General features: G+C 38.5%; 1 long non-coding RNA gene across 1 annotated transcript in view; it reads left to right on the top strand.

Moving 5' to 3' along the window:
- The window catches only part of LOC104863180, a 34103-nt gene extending 27449 nt beyond the window's left edge, over positions 1 to 6654 (top strand). Inside the window, exon 3 of the long non-coding RNA XR_780505.3 lies at positions 6572 to 6654. This is a non-coding gene — a long non-coding RNA (uncharacterized LOC104863180). The remainder of the gene's footprint in view (positions 1 to 6571) is intronic.
- Positions 6655 to 16139: the final 9485 nt, after the last annotated feature.

The raw sequence follows: 16139 nt of genomic DNA, 5'->3' as shown, positions 1-16139 counted from the left end.
ATATATATATATATATACATAAAAATCAGAGTTTACCTGCAGGCATCTGGTGTGCCTTTGTTCAGACTTATTCAGTCATTAATTATTAGTCAGAGCCTGGTAGAAAAATCTTAAGGTTACCTGGATAATGTCAACATTAGTAATAGTGTTATTTTTTTTAGTTTCTCTTACATAACAGAGCACTGTTATTGTTTTTGGTATTTCGTTTATAGGCAAACGTTTTTCTTCTTAGGTGCCTCTATCTTTGATTAGTGTCAATAAAAGTTACTGGTAAATACTGCTGAATGGATAATCATATAGGGTCTAAGCAGACAAGACAATGAAGATGGTGGATGGATTAGTACTCTAATGATGTCACAGAGCAATTGTTTTTGTTTTCTTTTAAAAGGGAGAGCTGGAACAGGAACAGGTAATGGTTATTTTGTGGCATATTAAAGTTTAAGTCAGCAGAGTTAACATCGTTCTGGTAATGATCACATTCAGAATGAAGCCACATGGCCGATGATTTGGTGTTTACCAGTCACCTTGGCCAAAAGAAGGATAGATGAGAACAAAAGCTACAAGAAAGTACAAAAGGGCTTTTAAATATCTGAATGAAGAATAAGAATTTGGATATGGCAATACAGAGTAAGAAGAGTAAATATGCCCTTTTCCCTATATAGGCTTAGAATGTGTTAAGAATAAACATTTTCAATACCAGGGGTCTACAGGAAAGGCAGTGTCCTCTAGGAAATGTGATAGGCATGAGATGAAACAAGCCCATGGGTAAGTCTTATATTGTAAGGAAGGGAATTTGGCAAGGGTTGAGGGCTCCAGGGGGCCCAGGAAGTATTTGATTGTTGGAAAAGTAGGATGATGAGTCAAGAGGAGAATGGAAGTGATGGTAATAGAAAAAGGACAGGGCATCAGAAGGGGCAGCATTTAGGATGGAGGTGAGGCATGTCAAAGTAGAGAAGTAGGTGAAACAATTTTAAGTATTCTGGAGAGGCTGTCTGGGCCTCTGGTGTAAGAGACTTCAAACCCTACACAGATAGGGCTGTTGCTGCCCATGTTATAGTTTGGTCAGCAGTGAGAATGCTCTGCCCAGTATCGTGGTTGTAAGGTTATTGTGTTTTGGCATGAATCTGCTTAAATAAATAGGGTAGAATTGTAAGACTAAATTAAATAAGAGAATTATGTGTGCTCCTAGACCTTCTGTGAAGGGCACCTATACATGGATTCTGATAAATCAGCCAAACATTTCTTCATGTCTTTGATACACCCTTGGTGTCTTCCTGGAACCATTGGTTCTTGGCTATAGATTCCTCGTTGTTAAAAGGGATCAGAATTCAGCTCCCAAACTCTTTTCCTAAACCAGCTTGACATGGTGATCATAAAGGAAAGTAGCCCCCAAGAGTCTTCATCAGGATGGCAGTGAGTCTTCCTGACACCCATTCCCATTGCCAGGGTGACAATGTCTTACCCAACCCTTTACTGGGCAAGAGGCCAATCACTGAAATTTAGAAATGAAGCTGATCCAAGAGGAAAAACAACTAAAATCTCGGGGTTTTGGGAAAAACTGTGAGAAATCTTTATGTAACTATGAAATCAGCTAGGATTACTTAGCCCGATAGTAAGTGCTAAGATTGGCTCAAAACCATCTTGGGGAAAAGTATGTTGCCATTCCTAGGCTTATGCACAATCCCACGGCTGATGGTTTTCCTAGTCACCCTGCTCTGACTACTAACTTGGGCTGAATTCTCCATTCCATGTAGACCTAATCACAGAACCTAAATCCTTCTGCTTAGTTTGCTTCCCAAAGCACCTCCACTCACAACAGTTAGCAGGGTGTTGTAAGACTTTGTTGGTGGAAGATGCAGGTCAGCCCTAGACAGTAAATGACAAGGTTAATATCAGATGACTCTATTCTTAAAAATCCCCATTTTCTTGTTTTTTTGAGACAGGGTCTTGCTTTGTAGTTCATATCAGCCTTGAACTCACCATGTAGACCAGGCTGTCCTTGAACTTGCACTGATCTTCTGCTTTAGCCTCCTGAGTGATGGGATTACAGGTATGCACCACCATGCCTGGGCTCTTTGCATTTTTGCCACCTCCCCTACATACTACAAACTCCTGCTAGGTTGCCTCTCTTCCTTTTTCCTTCTCTTCCCCCATCTACTTTTCTTTTCCTTTGCTTTTCAAGTTTCATCTGCCTCTTTCCCTAATGGTACTGAGTATTAAACCTGGGGCCTCATACTTGTGAGGCAAGCACTCTATTACTGATCCACACACCCCCTAGCCCTTTCCTTTTCACTTTTTAAGTGGAGAAATTTAGCTGCTGCTGTTGCTGCTGCTCCTTCTTCGCTTTCCCCTCCCTTCTTCTTGTGCCTTCCCTTTCTTCTTCCCTAGGGCCTTCACACTGAGCTATATCCCCAGACCTTTTACATTAAAATTTTTTTTTTGAGACAGGGTTTTGCTTAATCACAAAGTTGGCCAGGCTGGGCTTGAATTTGCGATCCTCCCTTGTTCTGGGATTACAGAATGTACCACCATTCCTGGCTTAGTTGCTTCTTTGTTATCTCTTGCCAATACCACTTTGGAGGCTTTTCTTATCCTCCCATCAATTTTTCAAGATGCTTTCCTAAACAAGGTAGCTTCTTCCCTAAAAGAAATTCTGGAACCAGCTGCATACCTCTCTATTTTCATTGTCTGTGTCAAAAACAGCTGGCTCTTGCTGAGTACAATGTGGCTTAACAGTGGGCAGAGGAGGCCAGAGACACTAAGGAGACAGCTTTAGCAGTCCTGAAGTAAAATGGTGATTTTAGGAATGCAGGGCTTGGTTCTTACATGTTTCTAAACATTTTGGCCCCTGGAGCTGGCTCCTCTCAGGAGAACTTTCCAGACCACTTTTATGCCATGCTTGGACAATGCAGCAGCTTATCTTTTTTTCCTTCAGGTGACAGTTGGTCCTCCCTCAACTCTTTCTCTGACCTCCTGGCTTGAAGGTATCCTCCTCCCTTCTCTCCAGGAGCAGGGTACAGTGAAAAATAGCTCTTTGTTTCAGATTTGAAAACTCAATGTTTCTTTCTTACCTAATTAGAAGGAAGTATTTTTCCATTCACTTCCTTTTCTTATTGGAATTTGTTAACTGGAGCTGAGTAGTTTAGTTTGCTCACAAGGTTTGTTCATTAATTAACAGCCTCTAGGCTAGGTTGTCCTTATTGGTATTTAATAACTAACAACACTGGCTAAACCACAAAGAGTGCATGTAGGTTTTCCTGTGTTGGGAAGGGTACTCTATAGTGGTATAATAGCTTTCTGCTGGAGGCCACAGCAAGGACTGAGACCCTCCAAGGAGTGTTATCTGAAACACTTAGGTACTTTAGCAGAGATCAGGAATTCCTACCTTTTTGTCAGTTTCTTGCAGTGATGAAGTGAGACAAATGACTTTGGAATTTGAGAGGCAGAAAATAGCCAAAAAGCAAAATGTTAAAATTACTTTTAGTATTTGTGCTACCAAAGTTAGCACTAAAATTACCTTTCTTCAACAAATCTGCTTTATTTTCTACTCTAGAAGACACTAATTACCAATGGAAGCCTTACTGGTTTCTCCCTTCTTTGCTATGGGGTTGTGATAGGTAGAATTTTTCCTGTAAGACTTGTACCCTGGTGTTCTTCCTGTGGTTATGTTGTGTCAGTTAGCAAAAGTGACTGCAAATGTGATTAAGGTTACTAATCAATTGACCTTAAAATATGTGGGTCTCATGTAATTACATAAGCCCTTACAGCAGAGCTTTCTTTCTATCTGAGGTGGACATTAGAAACTCCTAGCTTGAGAAGGATGGCATACATTGTTGTTGGATCTGATATAAAGACACCATGTAATAAGGGAAAGGAAAAAAATAGAAAATGAAAAAATGGAAATAAAATGTTTACAAATGGGGAGGGGAGGTGGGGGTGAAGCGAGGGCAGGGACAAGGGGAAAAAATGAGAACCAACACCTGTCATATAAAGGCACAAGATCCCAATGATGAATGTAACTGTACTGTATACCTAAAATGTACCAATAAACTCAATGAGGAAAAAAAAAAAAAGACACCATGGACCAGAAAAGAGGCACTTGGTTATCAGCAATGCAGGTGAAATAATTGGAGTCTAAAACAATCTTCAATTCTTGGGGTTGTCTGAGCATTATTGTGAAGATTAAAAGACAATTGCCTAGATTGTTGAGCACCTATGTTGTTGCACACGTGTCAAAGTTACATAGAAAAGACCATATAATCCAGACCCTGACCAGTCACTAGTGTGTTTTTGTCCCTAGTCCCATCTCAGTCCTTACTCCTATGACTATGTCCCCTATCCAACCATTTCAATAAACTACTCCTAGAACTCCCTGTATCACTCTTCAAACATCCCACTTTCTCACCTCCACCCAAACTATTCCTCTGAACACCTTATTCCCTATGATTTTCTCATCCCACTGAGACTTCCAATTCATAATTTCACTGAGGAAAATAAAATCAACCAGAAAAGAACTTCCACAAGCTCCTACCACCATATTAACCACCTTCTGGCATTGGTGCTCATAGACTCTGCCTCTCCTGTTATGATGGGTGATCTGTTTGTGCATCACTTAATATCAGTCTTACCACCTCTGCACTGTACCCCTCTTTCCTACTCTAGAACATCATGCCTTCAATGACTTGCTTACATCATTAATTTTTTCTTTTTCACTGGGTTATTTCCATTATATCAAATACACTGTATTATTTCTCGTATTTAATCCTCCTTCAATTACTATTTTTTTCTTAGCTCCTCAGCATGCTTCATGGATAATTTCTCATCTCCCTAAATCCCAAATGCTGGAGTGCTCAAGGTTTAGTTCTTAGAACTCTACTCTGTCTATGCTCACCTGTTGGAGATCATACATGGTTCCTGCCTTTAATACCTTCCATGCTGCCAAATGTTATGGCTGACCTGGAGCTCTCCTTTGAACTCCAAGCCCTTATATTCAACTGTCTGCTTGACATCTTCACCTAGATGTAAATTAGGCATCTTAAACTTATGTCAAAAATCAACTATATTATGTTTCAGTCACCTTTCCATTGCTGGGACAACATATCTGACATACACAACTTAAAGGAGAAAAGTTTATTTTGGTTCATGATTTCAGAGTTTCAGTCCATGGTTAGCTGTCTCCAAGGCAGAAATATTGTGGTGGATGGGCATGGTGCTGGAAAGTTGCTCACCTCATGGCAGGAAGCAGAAAGAAGGGGAAAGGGCCTGAGAAAATATAAGCCCTTCGTAGTCACATCCTTTGTGATTGATGTCTTCTGTCTAGGTCCTCTTCCCAATAGCCTATTCAGCTATGAACACATCAATAGAGCGAGGTTAGCACACCAATGATCTAATCATCTTCCTAAAGCCCTACTTCTGAACACTGCTGCTTTGGGACCAAGTTCTCAATACATGTGTCTTTGGAGGATACTTCACATTTAAACTGAAACAACCCCTTGCTCCAAAATTTGCTCTTCTCGTAGTTGACTTGGCTCGATAAGTAGAACTCTATTCTTCCATTTGCTCATGCTAAAAATCTTGTTTATACCTTGAACTGTCTCTCTCACATACCTCATCTAGTCAACTAGAAAGCAAAGGGAGAGCAAGAATCTTGAAAAGCTAGTTTGTCTAGGGCTAGGCCAATGGAAAATAACTGAGACGCCAAAAAATACTCCCTACTACTGACAAGGATTACTATACAGCCTACATGTATTTATACTCATTTCAACAAATATGCATGTTCCAGGAAGTACTGGGGATATAAAAATGAATGAAACAAAGTAAACTTTTATGGAGCTTAAATTCTACTGAGGGGAGAGAAAAGTTTGGCAGACAGTTAAAGAAAATTACATCAGAAATGATGGAAAGTGATGGAAAACTACTGTTTTAGATAGAGTGGTTATGAAACCTTCTGAGATAAGATGACATTTAACTATATATGTTTAAGTATTAAGCATAGGGAGTATTGCTAATATTATGGGAATAAATGACTCAACTAGCAGGGATATGTGCAGAAGTCCTGAGACAAAAGCATTCTTGGCCCAAGAATAGGCCAGAACCCTCTGTAGCTAGAGTGAAGTGAGTGTGTTGGATATGGTGGGAAGTAAGATAAGAGCATAGGCAAGATCACGCAGGCTTTGTAGCCGAGAGCAGGAGTTTGGATTTTTTTTCTAATTTTTAGGAAACCAATGGTGGGTTTTTGAACAGAAATACATCATGATCTGTCTCACATTTCAAAAAGATTGGCCTGACTGCTGGCTGAAGAATGAACTGTAGAAAGTCATGAGTAGAAATAGGAGAGTAGTGCCATTACTCCAGGAGCGAGAAGATGGTGCTTGACTTAGATGGTTACTGTGCAGATGATGTGAAGTATGAATTTAGAATTCTTTTGCAGGTAGACTTGACAGAGTTTGTTGAGTACATGGTAGGAGCAGAATTTATGTTGGTTGAGAGAATGAATACACTGAGAGGAACATTCTGGGGCAAGGCAGGACTTTTCCTTGGCCTGATGGAAAGTTTTGCCCTTCTTTTTTAGTGTTCACCTGCATCTATCTGATGACTAATTATTTGCACCAACCTGACTCTAGGAGGAGTATCTTCAAGACTGAACATGAGGAATTGCTACTGGTAAATATCTATAAATCTAATTTAGTAAATTGAGATTCTGAATCATTTGCAGTTCTATTGTCCAATTTTTCTCAGTCTATCTTTGTCCTGACAAAATTGAGCTTCAAATAAAAGTTGAAGCCCAAACTAAAATATGGTGGTCCCTCATGATCTTTTCTTACTATCAAGCCTTTCCAAACCAATAATAGGACTCTTTTTTGAGAAGTTTATCATATTTCAGCAATACAGGCTTCTTACTACTCTCCAAACTGCCATTGTAAAATTTCTAATATGTGGAATAAATACAATTGTCTATGAAACCAGTTTCCATCATCAGATTTGTAGAGTTTTTATCTTCTAAGTCCCTTTCTTCAGTTCCCAGGGCAGTTCAATGCCTACAAGGGCCAGTACTAGGTGGAAGCAAGTGAGGTGCCTGGGTTACAACATTTAAGGGAACATTCACTCTCAGGGCCATGCAGGGGCAGGGGCAGCACCTGAGAGTGGTGCTCTCTTAAGCGTTGTGCTTTAAGCATCCAGCTATCCTTGTCCTAATCCTAGTGTGATACCTACAAAGAAGCATTTTGTTTTATTAACCAGGCAGCATAGTGGCAAGGGCAGGGCCAGTTCTCTACTGTTTGGCTGTTAATATGTAGCAGAAAATTGCTCTAAGAGAAGCAAATGGCATGGAGGGAGATGAGATATGCTCTGGAAAGCTCTGCCAAATTAGAAATTAAAACCAGGGAGAAAATGGGGATGAACACTGTGGAATTTTGCTTCATAGTCATTGGAAAAAACCAGTGGCTTTCCATTTGTTGAGGACTGTGTGGAACAAGTAATCCTATTTATAGCATTTTTGTTATGTTTGTAATTCCTTGGGTACAGCATTCTAAAAATATATACTATCTTCCTCTGTACCTTTTCTTTATAGATATAAAAATTAACGGTACAAATAATGCAGTGTAAATGCTTTGCACATTCAGATAACAGTTTATTTTTAAGGTTGGGTTAACAATTTCTGTTTCCGAAATGAGCCTAAGTTGACCAAGTGATTCTAAATTAGCTCTTTAGTTTTCACACTAAGCCACCAATAATGCCACTATTAATTTCAACTATTTAGAGGCAATATTAGTATGTGTGAAACAAGAACAGTGATAAAGACAGAAAGGAATAAATTACTTGCTGCAGGACGGAGTGACATTTTAACTGGCACAGAGGTTGTTTTTTTTTTCTTTCATACACTTTGTTCTTTGACATTTCGTTTGGCACAAACATTTCACAAACTCTTGACCTAATCTGATGTACAGTTGTTTAGCAACTGCTGACACGACATGTTTTAACCTCAAGCTTGCCAGATTCCAAATGTTACCTTTTCCTGTCAATCAGGGTTGGATGACCTCCAGAAAACAGTCCAATCAAAAGCCTATGAACCTTGGAGGGTAAATGTATTTGCCCAGAATGGAGAAGGAACAGTTTGAAGAATGGGTTGGGGGAAGAGCAGGAAAGAAGTCATCATTTAGGACAAGTGTGGGGTGAAAAGAAGACAGAAGATAAATTTTCAGGGAAATTTGACCTGTTGAGAGAAATAGCAGCCCAAAACATAAAATGCCTTGAAGAAACCTAACAGGAGATAGATGGGGCATATAATAAAAACTAGTAAGCTTAGGGGGAAAAAGGGGAGATTTAAATAACAGATATACGCTATCTTTCTAAAAGGAAAAAAATGTATAAAATGTCACTCTTCAAATTATTTTATAGGTAAACATTATTCTCTTCAGGTCTCACTGCCTGTTGGTGTAGAAGTTACATTTATATTAATATTTATGCTTTGCTAGTTTATTAGGTCTATTGATATTTCCTGCTTTCCATGATTTTTTGCAGGAATAAGCTGACACACATTGCTCTGCTCTAATCTCCATTTTTAAGGGCTATACCAGTTGGAAATGCTTTCAGTTGCAAGTAATAAAACAACTTCACCAATAGTGTTTAAATAATAAAGGAATCTGGCCGGGGATTTAGCTCATTGTTTCCTGCCTTGCAAGCACACAAAGACTTGGCGTTGGATCTCCGGTACCAAAAACAAACAAACAAAACACACATACAAAAATAATAAAATAATTAACTGTCTCTCATCAGTAGTCTAGGACAGTGATGGCAAAGCTTTTTGAGATCGAGTGCCAAACTGTAGCCCAAAATTCATTTATTGCAAAATGCCAACACTGCAGTTAAACCTGAATACAGAGGTTTTAGTTTAGAAAAAACAACTCACACATTAACATCTTTTGTCTTGAAAGAAAAACACAATAACATGCTTGCCATAGGTTTGCCACCATTGGTCTGGGGGTAGGCAGTTCCAAGTATGATACATTAGCTTACTCAACAAAACCAACAGAGACCTAGACTCTTTGTTTTCACTTTGTCAACCTGGGAAAATTGATTTTTTTCCTTTTCTTGTATCCAAATACGAAGAGCAACAAGTCCAAACATAATGTTCACACATGTATATGTTCAAGGCAGAAAAAAGGGGCAGAGAAAAAGAGCTTTCTTCTTACAAGGCTGTGTCTTTTTACAAGCAAGACAATTTTTATCCCCGCCCCCAGTGGACTTCCCCTTACATCTAACTAGCCAAAGCTGGATCATGTTGCCCACTTCTAGAGTAAACACTGGCTAAGGGGAAATGCAGCTGCCACTGTGGGCTTTGACCAAACATGATTCATCCATACGTGTTGGGGATGTGGCTGACAGAACAAAATTATTTTTCTGTTAGTGATAAAGAAAGGGTAAGCCATCAGTATTTGGCCAAACATCCAACATCTTATAGGCATTTGAGAGACCACTGCTCTGCTGGTTGCTCCAGACTCTTGATCTGCAAGGTACAGATACTCCCCATAGTGATTCTTCCAAATCCTCAGAGTATCAAAGTTGCTTGGCTACCTGGGGCAGAGAGGGGTAGACAGTGGCCCTCTTAGCTAAGTGTGCTCTATTGCCTGGATATCTTTGTGCCAGTCTTGCAGAGATGCTCACAGAAACAGCTCTTGCCTCTGACTCCTCTTCCATGGAGATTTTATGACAGACCTGCAGGTGGACTTACTCATCTCTAGGAATTTGCTAGGGTTTTCTGGACAAATCTTTTGCTTTCCTGATTAAGGCATCAGCTTGGATTATATTGCCACTTAAGTCTAATATGATCCTAGTTACCATTAATAAGAATTTTAGGGAAATTATAGAAAAATTATTCTAAAGTTTACCTTGAAAAAGAGATAAATGAGAACAGCTAGAAGATAAATTTTATTAGGACAGGGATTACAAAATAGGTATTTTGTTTCTTCAGGTACTTTTATCCTTTGACAAGACTTCTTTATTCTGAGATCTATTAAATATTTGTAGTGTTTCTAGTTTCATGTGTATGTTGAAAAAATCCTATTATTAGAAAAGCACCATCAGAAAATGTAAGCAGCAAGCAACAAACTGGGAAGTCTGTTTCAGCAAGGTGGCCAAAGAGTATGATGCCAGGGTCCAGGTGAGAGCTGTATATTGGAGCATGGGGTCTTCTTTACATCACAGGCTGGTGATACATGTTATTCGTTTTTTCAATGAGGAAATTAAGAATGTAATTTTCCCAAGATTAAGTGGAAGTGGAATCAAGATCCAGGTATTTTTGATAATAAAATGCCAGCTTCTGTCCTTTTTCTGTATAAGTACAGTGCGCTAACTGATTGTGCCACTGGAGCTCCTGTCCTTTTTCTGTTATATCCCATTGCCAACCCAATCCTGAGGTTAACTTTTCAGCTGAATTAGAAATAATCAGAAGAGTGAGGCAAAGAGGGTAATTTGAGAGATACTGTAGAGGGAAGGAAGGAGTGATATAAATTAGGTAGGAAAGAGAGGAATAAGAGCTATGTACAGTATGTAGCTGAAATTGGGTCTAGGATCATTGGGAATGAGCAGATAAGAAGGATGGACCTCCAAACCACTGTCCCCATGACATAAACTGAATTCTCAGTCACATATAACCAAGGTAGCACATAGTAGAAAGTGCTCTGAGCTTTTATATCCAACATATCTTCCTTAATCCCCTTAAATCACTTAATAAGTACGTATCAAAATGAGATTAAAATGGAACCCCTGAATAATCTGAATAAACCTCTACCAGATTATAAATTTCCATTAAATATCTCAAGTTTTGGGGGTCTTTCTTCAAGTGTCCTTTTTTTTTTGGTACCGGGGATTGAACTCAGGTCCTTGCACTTGCAAGTACCCTTGCAAGGCAGGCCACCGAACCGCTGAGCTAAATCCCTAGCCCTCTTCAAGTGTTCTGATTCCTGCCAGATTGCACTCATAGGCCCCCAAGGTACAGTCCCAGAACAATATTTAAAGATGTAGATATAGCAGTGAAATTTCTCTGTTAGACACAAACACCCAGTAAGAACAGTTTTCTTCTAGTTGTATCTATTCAGACTCCACTGATTAAACACTCCATGTTAATTTTCCTAGGTTGGGATAACCAAAGATTGCACAATTGCACCCAAACCATGGGAAGAATGATATACATACATAATACATATATGTATGTATATATATATATATATATTCAATTTTGAATAAAACACTTTACTTTTTAATTAAAAATCAATTATATTTATTATATTTAAAGTATATGATATAATAACAATTATCATTGGAAATTTGCACCTTTACATTGTCCATCTTCGTTCTTATTTTTTCCCCATTCCCCTGCCCTCCCTTCAGTCCCTGTACCCCTTCCTACCTACAAAGACTTTGTTTCCATTTTACCTTCTTTTCATATTAATTCCATTCCCCTCTTTGTTTTCCCCTACCCCTCCCACTTCCCTTCCCCCTTGTACCTTTTCTTCCTATTTCACATTATCTATTATACCTTTTAGTCCTTATTTACACTTTCAGTTTCTCACACTAGAGAAACTATTTGGTATTTACACATATGTTTCCTATTATTTCACTTAAGAGTATCTCCTCAATAGGCATCCATTTAGCTATAAATGCCTCTAATTTCTCATTCTTTATGGCTGAGTAATATTCCATTTCATAAAAAAAATCCACATTTTATTTATTCCATCTTCTGTTGATGGGCAATTGGGCTGCTTCAAAGTTTTAGCTATCAAAAATTGTGCTGCTGTGAACATGGGTGCACATATATCACTGTGGCATGATTCTTTTAATTCTTTGAGGAAGATACTCAGCAGGGAGGTAGCAGGGTGAAATGGGATCTCTAGTCCTAGGTGTTTGAGATATCTCCATGCTGATTTTCAGAATGGTTGCACAAGTCTACACTTCCAGCAACAGTGGAGCAGGTTTCCTCTTTCCTCACAGCCCTGCCAACATTTGTTATTGGTTGATTTCATGATAGCAGCCATTATTTCCGTGGTGAGGTGGAATCCCAGTGTTATTTTCATTTGCATCTCTCAAATGACCAGTGATGTTGAACATTTTTTCATATGTTTATTTGCTATTTCTACCTCTTTGTGCGAGAAATGTCTGTTCATTTAAGATGCCCATTTTTGGATTGGGTCTTTAAATTTGGGAGGTCTGATTTTTTAAAAGTTTTTTATATATTCTTGATAGTAGACCTTTGTCTGAGGAACAGCTGGTGAAAATTTTCTCCCACATTGTGGGTTGTCTCTTCATGCTATTGGTGGTTTCTCTTGCTGTGCAGAAGCTTTTTAATAAGAAGACATCCCACTTGTTGAGTTTTGTGCTAGTTCTTGGGCAACTGAGGTTTTTGTTCATGAAATCTTTTCCTATACCAATGTCTTCAAGAGTTCTACCTAACCTCTCTTCCAGTTTGTTTAGTGTTTCTGTTTTATTTATATTTATTTATATTTAGATCTTTAATACATTTCAATTTTAGTTCAGTGCATGGGGAGAGATATAGGTCTAGTTTTAATCTCTGACAAGTTAAAACCCAGTTTTTCCAGCACCATTTATTAAAGAAGCTATCTTTCCTCCAGTGAGGGTGTTAGGCTACTTTGTTGAAGATGAAGTGGCTTAGTGTGTCTGAAGTTGTTTCTGCATCCTCTAATCTGTTCTAGTGGTCCTCAGGTCTTTCTCTTTACCAGGACCATGCTGTTTTTATCACAGTAATTTTATAGTATAGTTTCAAGTTGGGGATTGTGATAACCTCCTATCTTGTCTTTATTGCCTAGAATTGCTTTTGGTATTCTAGGTCTCTTCTTGTTCCAAATGAATATTTGGATTGTTTTCTCAGATATATATTTTTAAATAGGTGCAGTGTATTAAAATAGGAGATGGTAGAATGGAGAATGGCAGCAAAGTTCAGTCTTTCTGAAACTTGGAGTTGGGACACCTGGAAAACAACTTGGTGAAAAGAAGAAAAGAGGTTGGAGAGAACTGATGGGAAGACTGGAAGCTGTGGAGAAGCTGGAGAGATGTAGCACAGTGCAGAGAAAAGAACAAGGCAGCCTGGAAGTCTCACCTCAGTTCACAGGGAGGGATACCTGTCTCTGCTGACACAGGCTAAGTCTGAATAGGGATGGCAGCTCCGGGGAGTTATGGCAGACTGGTGTGGCAGTGCCAGTCCCAAGAAAAGTCCATGGTTATTATAAACTGAAAAAATAGCAAGGTGTTTTACTCTGAAAGTGACTCTTTCTCCATAGCAGGGTAGAATTGGAGAAGAAATGTAGTGTAATACTCATCATATCTGAGGGCTTAGTCAGAAGGCATTTTGGAAAGGGGTTAAATGGGACTGAGTCACAGAGCAACTGCAGAGCAGCTATACTCTGGGGTTTCTGGTGTTGCTTTGCCACAGTGATGGGTGGGAGAAGGCCACAAGAGACCATTGTGGAGAGGGTATAGGCTGGACATAGATGCCCTGAGAAGTTTAAATTCTGTCTGTGAGGGATATGGGAGCTTCACCCTCTTTGGTGAGAAGCCAGTCCAGGGGTGTGGCTCTGAGAGTCAGCTGGGTCTGGAAGTTCTGGCTTTATACACAGCCATTTGCTTGACCCTCCCACCTCCACCCCACTGCATACATCCACACAGAACTCAGTGGTCTGTCTAATTTCTCCATGTACCATTGTAAGCTAGGATACAGCTCGGTTAGGACAGTTGTTGCAGCCTGGAATGTATGGACAGAAGGGCCTCTGGAGTGTGTGGGGGGAACCTTACACATTCACAGGCAGTAAAGCCAGGCAGAGAAAGCCATGGCTTAGGGTGCACAGAGTGACACAGAGAATGAGAGTTGCCAGAGTGACTACAGTCATAGGAGGATACCATTGACTGACCATGTTCAGGGGAAAGGTAGGGCAGGATCCAATATTCATACAAAATGTGAGTATGGAAACAAAACAGGTTTTAGCAGTGACTTGCTATTCCTCCTTCATATCATCAGGAGTCCAAAACTGCAGACCCTACAAAGAAAACATTAATTCACAAACTCCAGAGGAATATATTTAGATACTCCTCTCCCCCTTGGCTCTTTGGGATTTGCATTTTTCTTTTTTCTCTTTATTTTGCTCTGTTTTTCCCTTTATTCTCTTTTTCTTTTCCTTTTCTGTTACTTTTATCTAACTTATTCATTTCCTTTTACTCATGTGATCTCATTTTTCTCTCCACCCTCTCATCTATTTTATTTATTTTTCAAATTTAATCCTTTCATTCTCCCATTTCCAACCCCCTCTATCTTTACTAGTACAACCATTAAGCTTTAATCTTTCTATAGTTAATGCTATGCTATTACTGTTGAATTCTTTTCTATTGTTAATGGAGGTATAGTTGTGGCATTTAAGAGATATTAAATTTATATCAACATTTGTTTTACCTTCATGTTTATATTATAATTATAGATCTCTTTTCCATGGTAAGAATCATTATTGGTCTTTATGGTATGCCAATATCCAGTTTGTCTAACTCTATTATGGTTGATGATTTTTTGCTATTGCTAGGGTGGCATAGTTGTTGCCATTAATTGGTTTCCTCTTATGATAATATCTGGATTGTCTTTGTGCCATTAACAGTGTGGTCCACTTCAAGAGCACTAGGTGCTGGGCTAATTATACTGTACTCTCCCCTCCCAAATTAATGGAGGGGGTTTGGTCTTATGACAGAAGCAAAGGCCTATATTAGTCATACCCAGAGTACATCACTAAAAAGCAGGCACTAATTAAAGAGATCATCATACTATTAACAAAGTCTTTCTACTATAATCAACCTGCAGACCTCAGTGTAAAAAACAAGTAAACCACAACAAAAACTGATAGAAACATGAGGGAAAAAAGCAACAAAATGCCTTCCCAAACTCCAACTCCCCTAAAGCTGATCCATGGGTATTCAAAAGACAAATAGTTGAATTATATTTAATGGTAAAAGAGAAAACAAAAAATAGATCAATGATGTGCACAGGAAGCTCAAAGATGATATAACTAAGCAGATAATGGACTTAATAAACAAAATAGATAAATTCTTGCCAATCTTGCAAAAAAAAAAAGAAAAGAAGAGACTCATATCAATGCAAAACTGAACCAATAATATACAAAATCATGGATAATCCAGTGATAGGCAATGAAATTGAAGCAGTAACAAACACCAGTTAAGAAATGCCCAGGACCTGATAGATTCACTGCTGAATTTTACAAGAACTTCATGAAAAATCTCAAGTCAATCCTCCTCAAACTCTTCAATGAAATTGAAAGGTAAAGAATACTCCCAAAGTTGCTCCCAGAAGGTAGCATTACCCTCATTCCAAACCCAAGAAGGTTCCAACCAAAAACGAGAACTACAGGCCAATCTCTTTAGTGAACATAGATGCAAAAATCCTCAACAAGGTATTTACAAATAGAACGCAACAAATCATATAAAAAAATTTTACATCATGACCAAATAGCATTCACCCCAGGGATTTGATAATGGTTCAACATATTCAAATAAATTAATGTACTACATTATATAAACAGAAGCAAGGACTAAAATCACATGATTATTTCAATAGATGCAAAAAAAAGCCTTTGTAAAATTTAACAAGCATATTTGTAAGAGATATGAAGAAAACAGATATAGAAGGACCTATCTCAGTCTGTTAAAAGCTGTTTTTGACACACCTACGGCCAACATCATATTAAGTGGGGAAAAACTAAAAGCTTTTCCCCTAATATCAGGAACAAGATACTATCACCACTCCTGTTCAATATAGCACCTAAAATATTAGAGTAATCAGGCAAGAGAAAGAAATAAGAGAAATATGTATCAGAGAGTGAGAATTCAAATTATTATTATTTGAAGATGACATGATCCTTTACACAAAAAAAACCCCCAAAATTCACCAATGACTCTTAGAATAACTCAACTAAGTAAATTATCAGGATAAAAAAACACTAGCCAAGATCAATAGTGCTCCTGTACGCCAGTAATGAACTCACTGAGAAATAAATTAGGAAAATAATATAATTCACAATAATATTGAGAAAAATTATATACTTAGGTATTAACTTAACCAAGGAGGGGAAAGA

The sequence above is a fragment of the Fukomys damarensis genome, unplaced genomic scaffold (genome assembly GCF_012274545.1).
Source record: "Fukomys damarensis isolate Sample0158 unplaced genomic scaffold, DMR_v1.0_HiC HiC_scaffold_37, whole genome shotgun sequence".
Lineage (NCBI taxonomy): Eukaryota > Metazoa > Chordata > Mammalia > Rodentia > Bathyergidae > Fukomys > Fukomys damarensis.
The sequence above is the reverse complement of the archived record's forward strand: the minus strand, read 5'-3'. Positions and strand labels throughout refer to the sequence as shown.